This window comes from Pteropus vampyrus, unplaced genomic scaffold (assembly GCF_000151845.1).
Source record: "Pteropus vampyrus isolate Shadow unplaced genomic scaffold, Pvam_2.0 Scaffold22, whole genome shotgun sequence".
Lineage (NCBI taxonomy): Eukaryota > Metazoa > Chordata > Mammalia > Chiroptera > Pteropodidae > Pteropus > Pteropus vampyrus.
This window is the reverse complement of record NW_011888803.1, coordinates 7,750,569-7,758,355: the sequence shown is the minus strand read 5'-3', so window position 1 is coordinate 7,758,355 and position 7,787 is coordinate 7,750,569. Positions and strand designations below refer to the sequence as shown.

At 39.9% G+C, this 7,787-nt stretch overlaps 1 protein-coding gene across 1 annotated transcript in view; it reads left to right on the top strand.

Moving 5' to 3' along the window:
- The first annotated feature begins 165 nt into the window (after positions 1-165).
- Positions 166-7,787, top strand: part of MCOLN2 (mucolipin 2) — a 63,223-nt gene continuing 55,601 nt past the window's right edge. Inside the window, exon 1 of the mRNA XM_011355572.2 lies at positions 166-263. The gene's annotated coding sequence lies outside the window, so the exon portion shown is untranslated. The remainder of the gene's footprint in view (positions 264-7,787) is intronic.

Below are 7,787 nucleotides of genomic sequence, written 5' to 3'. Positions count from 1 at the left end.
CCCCCGCCCCGGGCTCGGAGAGGCCAACTCGCGACTCGTGGAGAAAGTCTCCCAGGATCCCCAGGCGGGAGGCGATGAGGCGGAGATGGTGACTCGAAGGCGGGGCGGGAAAGCCTGGCCACCAGCCACTTCTCGTCCGGCGCGCACAGATCAGCCTTGCAGCCCCGCTGCTGACGCTGCCGAGCAGTGCCCGTCGCACCCGGCCACCCGCCACATCTGCCTTCCGGCCAGGGTCTGTGCGCACCGCGTGACCGACAGGAAGGGTAAGAGAAGAGGGCTAAGAGAAGGGGGCCCGCCTAGAAAGGCTTCAACTGCTGCGAGGCGGTCTCCGCGAGGCCGACCTGCGTGTGCCCTGAAGGCTTTTCCTGCCCGGAATCCCGTGGAAAGTTTGGAAGGCGAAGGCATGGCCTGGCAGCCCTATCCTTTACCTTAGGCCAGGAAGCCAGAGACAGGTTAACTGTCAGGTGAGGCGCTTGAGCTGAGGCTTTCAGGATATCGGACTCGGGAGAAATCTTCACCCAGTGGATGACTTTACTGTTCTAGACTAGAGCTTTCTTTCTGCCTTGGGAACGCTTATATTAACTGCTTGCAGTTAGTTAAATAAGGCTGGGCTTTGCCTTCCGGAACAAACAGGCCTTTTCCTCAGGTGGGAGGGTTATAGCGTGGTTAACCTCAATTCCTCTGCCTGCATGAAAAGGCGTACAGTTCAGCCGAATGGCGCTGCCAGGGGGCCCCGCCTCAGTGGTCAAAGCTGCAACCAACCAGCCAGCCGGGCAGCTGAGTGGGGTTGATCAGTACAAACCGGCCTTGGCACCCCTTTCCCTGCTCGCAAAACAAATATAGTGATGGGTCGTTAAACTTTCTTAAAATAGTAGAGAGACTTTTCTGCCTTTCCTGAATGGCGCTCTCAATATTACAAATGGGCTCAATGCTAGGAAGGAAAGCCAGGATTCAAGAGGAGAATTTCCTTGCCCTCTCTTGTGACTCTCCAGATAAGTATGTAACCAATTCTAAGCAAATGTGGCACATATTTTTTTAGACTTTTGAAAGACCAATTTTGAATTAGAAGACATAACTCTGGTGCAACTTTTTTGATGATTGGATACCTGTGACAGTTACACCAAAATGGACATAATGTAACTTAAAAACTATCTATTTTAATGGGGTAGATGGATAGAAGTTATACATTCCTTCCATCTGCCTTAGCCCTAAAAGTACTGTCCTAAAAGGTAGTGAGCAAATTGACTCTGGGTTCATCTACTGTTTGCATTGATAAACAGATTTGTGCTTATGGTGGATGTAGTGTATAATCTTTCTATTTTTTTCTTGACCCTAGTATTTTTCTTAGCATATTTCCTTCAGGACTTAAATGGTTTTATCATATCCAGTGAGTATCTTCAGAAGTTCCTATTCTAATAGCATGGGAGGACACACACCTGGGTGTGCACATAAATAGCTTTTGAGGTAATTCAGACTTGAAATATATATATATATCCGATTGTACCATACCAGTGGGAAACAAGATTGTGTTTCTTCACAAACTGAGAATGGAAGAAGGGGTCAGTAAGAGAGAGGTGGGGAGAGGCTGTCTGTGGATGTCAGGATACAGATTCTGATATTTTATGTTGAAGGGACCCACTACCTCATACTCCCCTAAGGTCGGATATAGACTTCACAATTTCAGAAACTGCTCACCACCTTTGGGATGTGCTAACCAAATAGCCCAAGTTTGGGGAAATTTTGTAGCTTCTTCCTATTGAGTCAGCAATCTCAGGAAGATTTTAGCTCATCTTCCTCTTCATACTTTAAGAAGAGTCGAACTTCTCTTACCGAGAGTTTTCCCTTCTCCTTTCATAAGAACCTTCCCTAAACCAGGTTCTGTGGCCTAGACTCTTTAAAAAGAGGCACATTTCCCACACTTTCCCTTACCATTCCCATGCAGAGGCCATCATAATAGTGTCAATTTTATTTAAACTCCTGCATTTAAAAATTGATAAATCCTGATGAAGTGTGTAAAAACTTATTCTTTTCTCCCAAGGAGGAGTATATCAAAAGTGTTATTTTAAACAAAATAATACATATGAAATATCTTAATGAAGCAAAATAATACATATGAAATATCTTAATAATAGGGAGACAAATTTTGAACAGTGACAGAATACAGAACTGAAAGTCAGGGATGGTCATACTCACATGCTAGTCTCTGGTTAGGTCTCTAACCGTAAAGTGAAACCCAGGGTAAGATAATTCTTGAAACTTAGGGGAAAACTGGTGGCTTCTTCTGGCTACAATTTTCAAAGTGAAAGTAGTGGCCAAAGAGACCCCTTTGGCTATGAAAGTTAAAGGTGCCATCTTCTCTGAGGCTGGACTGTTATCTTTAGCTGAGGTCTGGAATACAAGGTCTGCTCTGAAGAATGAAATCACCCTTTAGTGAGTTCTTTCATCACCTGTTATGGGCTTTACAGATAAAAGTAATTTTATTTCCAGACTTTATTTTCTTTATCAATCTGCAATATTCTTTCTGTATCAAATGTTTTAAAGTCCCCTCCCACACGCACACACCTTTTCTGATTAGTTTACTTGTGTATTTGCTTTGGCAGTCACCTGCGGGGTTTTCTTTCCACTTTCCTCAGCCTACCTGTAGCTGAGCTTTCTACTCTATTCTGAGCTTGGGCCCCTGCCTCCTTTTCCCTGGTGTGACAAGACAGCTTTGGGATATGTTGCCACTATTTCTTTCCCCTCAGCTGGGGAGGGGGACTGCTTTCTTTCTTCTCCTCTGAAGGTTGTATTTTATTATTTCCCCTTTAATATATCTGGTGGTTTCAGCCTAAAACATCTGTTAGGCAATAATTGGTGACTAGTGAGGCTAAAGATTCTGGAAAACTGTCTTTGGTGTAATTTCAAAAGACATACAATTTAAATGGTGGGCCTTTAAAGAAAATTTTATCACCAATATAACTAGAGAGACTTACTAGAGATAGGGTGAATCTAGGGATTCATCCAACTGACAGTGTTTAAAAATAAGTTAAACTCAGCCAATATTTTGAGGGAAAAAAATTTAATTATAACTTTATAACTTCTTTAAATTTTACATTTGCTTAAAGAGAGTCATCATCAGCATAACCCTGTTAAATTGGGTCCTTACTGAAAATGTTAGAGAAGGAAAAATGTAAGGCAATGCCGTAATCCCAGTCATCTTCAGTTTTAACTGCATTTGGAATCTTGTATTGCTGAGAAATGAAGTTTTGCTTTACTTACCTTAGAGAGCTGATTCTTCAGGCTGTGTTTAAGGGGTGTGAGGCTTGTTCAGAACAAGCACATTTAAAATGTGCTGCTCTAGTTCTGCTTTCCTGCTGACCTGAGGCAACAAAGTGGTGATGAGAGAGATCTTATAGGAATTTAGTGATATGGTTGTCTTTAGAGAAGTTCCTGAAAGTTGTAGCATACCCATCTTTTATGCGTAGATCTAGGGGAAAATGAAAAGCACCTGCTGTCTTTCCTCTGGGTGCTTCTCAGGATTAGCACACAAGGTCATTTACATTTTGAGAGCTGTGCTAAGAAGGTAACTGAGGTTTCCTTGACTTTTTATTTTTCTTAACTTCCCTTAATTGGGGCCCAACTACCCCCAGAGCCTCAGCTAACTGCACATCTCTCAAACCATCTTTTTGACTGGTTATTTAAACATTTGTAGTATAAATCCATAGGTGTTTGATTCCTAGATCACAGATACTCTTCTAGAAACCGCTCAACTGCCCTTCAGAAATTTACATTTCCTTCAACAGAGGTTTCTTTTCATTACTGATAAATAAAATTTAAGATAAATTTTTATCCATCTGTTAGTAAATTTTTGTTGTTGTTAAATGTTCACCAGCTTATTCAGATCCTTTGCCTATTATTATATTAGGTCATCTTTTTCTTTTTAATAATTTGGAGCTCTCTATAGGTAGTAGTAGATAATAAACTTTTGCCTGTTTATATTGTAGGCTTTTTATCCAAGATTGTCTTTTAATTTTTTGAAATCAAGTTTTTGTGTTAAGGTCTGTCAAGTCTTTTTCATGCCTTCTGAATTTTTCATGTTTAGAAAGTCATGTTAAATTATATTTTTAAAAAATTCTATATCTTATGCTTCTATCAATTTAATTTTTTTAATGTGTCTAAGTTTTATTTTTGCATTTGGTTTAAGGGAGGACTCTAACTTTCTCTCTAGCGAATCATAAATTTTCATGATAACAATTCATTGACTAGTCCATTCTTTGGAAAGACTTCAGGAATATTAATTGAAACAAAATAGGGTTTCTATTAGCAAACCAAAGCAACTAAATTACCTAAAATCCTCTAATATACCTTGACTAAGCAAGATTAAAGTATACTTCTAATTCAATTTTCATATTAACATTTTAGACTTTCAATTATTGTGTTATTTTCATTATATTTGTTGTTGTTATTTTATTATTATTATTATTATTATTATTATTATTATTATTATTATTTGATCTAATGGTAATGGCCAAAGAAAAGTTCATGTAGTCAGAGTTATTGTCTTGTTCATTTCTTTTTTCCCAGCAAATGTTCATCGGACAACTATTATGTGTCAGGTACTCTGCTGTACGCTGTGGGATATAGTGTTAAGCAAGACTAGGTTCGTGAAGTTCTTTTGTACGAAAGATCAATAAAGATTATGATCTCAATTATGAAGGAAATTAAGTGATGAGAGAGGCAGTGAGGAAGATCACTTTTAATAGAGTGGCCAAGGAGCCCTCTCTAAAGAGGTGACTTGTGAGCTGACAGGTGAAGGACGGGAAGGAGTGGCCGGACATACATAGAGTTGAGAGAATAGCAGTAGGACAGATGAAACAGCAAATGCAAATGCCCAGAGCAGAGATTGTTCCAGGGCCTAGAAAAAGGCTGTAGAGTAATAAGGAGAGGGAAGAGAGGGTATGGGAAGGAATAGGTAGGAAACTCTTAGACAATGGTAGAAGGGTTGGATTGTAGTCTGAGAGCAGGGGGAAAGCCACTAAAAAGTTTTAAAGAGGAAGGCGATATCTGACTTGCACTTAAAAATTACCCCTCTGGCTACTATGTAGAGAATTAGGAGGCTATTGCAGTAGTAGAAAGAGATGATGAAGCATCTCTATGATGTGTTTTGAAGGAAGACTTGATTGATTGGATGTGAGGGTTGAGGAAAAGGAGAAATCAATGCATGTCTCCAGAGCAAAAGTTCCTGTACTTTACTGCACAATGCAATCACCTGGAAAGCTTAACAAACTCTCAATGCTCACCTCATACCTGGGCACCAGTTAATTCAGAATGTCTAGGGCCTGGGAAACCTTTTAAAAATCCTCAGGTGATTCTATTGTGCAGCCAAGATGGAAAACCAAGATGACAGGATGCGGGATTGCAGCTGAAACATCTGGAAGAATGGATGTGATCCTTGCATTGAGCTGATGGGCGGAGAAAAAAGCAGAGAGGGTTGTTGGTTTGAGAAACTTATTGGACATGTGGGTGGAGTTTCAAGGAAGAGGTTGGATAAGGAAGTCTGTTCAAGAGAGAGATTTGCTGGAGATGCACACGTGAAATTCTACATCATGTGGATAGTGTTTAAAGTCATAGGACTGGACGAACTGTTCTAGATGGGAAGATATAGAGGGTAGAAGGGCCCTAGACTGTCACCTGAAGCACTGACATCTGAAGTATGATGGGAAATGAGCCAGTAAAGGAGACTAAGAGATGCCCAGTTTGGTAGGAAGAAAATCAGGAAAGCGGGATGTCCTAGAAGTGGGAGAAGAGGTTGTCCTAAGGCTGCCAAGCCACTAAGTCCAGCCCTGAGAAGTGGCCATTGGAATCTGCAGCAGGAGATAGCTCACTCTGAGCAGTTTCAGCAGAGTACAATGAATGCAAAACCAGCGTTTGCTCTAGAGAATCTGAAGAGCAAAGATAACTTGAGGAAGGTAAATGTTGGATGCCCTCCGTCAGATAGCTTTACTTGTTTTTTCCATCTCATTTCAATAACATGACCATTTAGAAGTCTCCTGAATTTATCGATTAGGATGCCATCATTTGCCAAATTATCACACATTTTTAAATAAGAGAAATTATGTTTGAAATAATTTACTTGAACATAACATTTTTTTCCTGCATTCCTGACCATCTTACAGTCCATTACTCCTTTGGAAACATTCAGAGATCAAGAGTGAACACTGGACAAGGGAATCTGTAAAACTGGATTCTCATAGTAGGGGGCAAGTTGCAACCTTAAGTTGCCTCATTTGTAATTAGGAGACAAAAACAGGTAAATCTCTAAAGTGGATGTTTTCAAACTGGGTGCACATTAGAATCACCTGGGGAACTTTTACAAAGCCTTGATGCCCAGGTCGCACCCACACTAATTAGGCAGAATCTCTTAGGGTGGAAGCTGGGCATCAGTATTTTGAAGCACCCCAGATGACTTAGTGTGCAGCCAAGTTTAAAAACAGTGGCCCTAAGTTCTTGTCTAGCTCTGAGACTGAATTATTCTATGCTTCAGTATTAACATATTCCTTGCCCTCAACAAAATAAGGAATCCTGAGTTGCCTTTTAGTCTTGAGAACTGGAAAAGTTAAAATACCCTGGATCCTATTGGAATCCAAGAGGAGACATTTATCAGTACAGTCGTGCATCACTTAATGACAGAGATATAATCTGAGAAATGTAGTGATCGTTAGCTGATTTTGTCACTGTGAGAGCATCATAGGGTGGACTTACATAAACCTAGGTGGTATAGCCTAGTATACTCCTGGGCTGTGTCGTGTAGCCTATTGCTTCTAGGCTCCAAGCCTATATAGCATGTCTCTGTACACAACAACATGAGATTAAAATACGCACAGAGAAAATAATGCAATCAGAGACACTATAAACACAAGATGTATGAGGTTGCTACTGGCATACTGTTTTACAGTAAACTTTTTTTTTTATAAATAAAAAGAGTACACTCTAAAATAACAATAAAAAGCATAGTACAGTAAATAAGTTTCTTATCAGTATCGTGTCATGTACTGATTGTAATTGTATGTGCTATACTTTTATATGACTGGCAGTGCAGTAAGTTTGTTTACACTAGCATCCCCACAAACACTTGAGGAATGCACTACATTACAGTATTACAACAGCTATGATGTCACTAGGAGATAGAAATTTTTCAGCGTCACTATAATCTTATGAGACCACTGTCGTATATGTGGCCCATCGTTGACCAAAATGTAGTTATACAGTACATGACTGTGATTAAATGACTCAGATATTTAACTTGAATTTTACAGAAATGAAGTTTCTCTTTAGGTACTTTATGTCCCTTTTTTGCTGGTTCTTAAAAGAGGTAGAGGCTGTCTTAAAGGGATATACTTCCTCAGAGGGTGGGCAAAAGAGGAAGTCATCCGCATATTGTAAAAGGGTGGACTGGTAAGAGAATTTTGTATTAGCCAAATCTGCCTTTAAAATTTGGGAAAAGTAAATTGGACTTTTAGTATAGTCCTTAGGTACTACTGTCCAAGTATATTATTGTGAAAGTGAATACAAATTGGCTTTCAGGATCAATAGGGATGCTTAAAAAAGGCACTATAAAGATCTATAACTGAAGAATTTGCTTTCTGGTGGTATGGCTGAGAGTAAGGTATGAGGGCTAGGCTCAACTGGATACCACAATATGATTACATATGAATGGCTCTCAGATCTTGAAAAAATCTCCACCACCTCCCATGAAGTTTTTTAATAGGGAGGATGGAAGTATTACAAGGACTTCTACAAGGAATGAT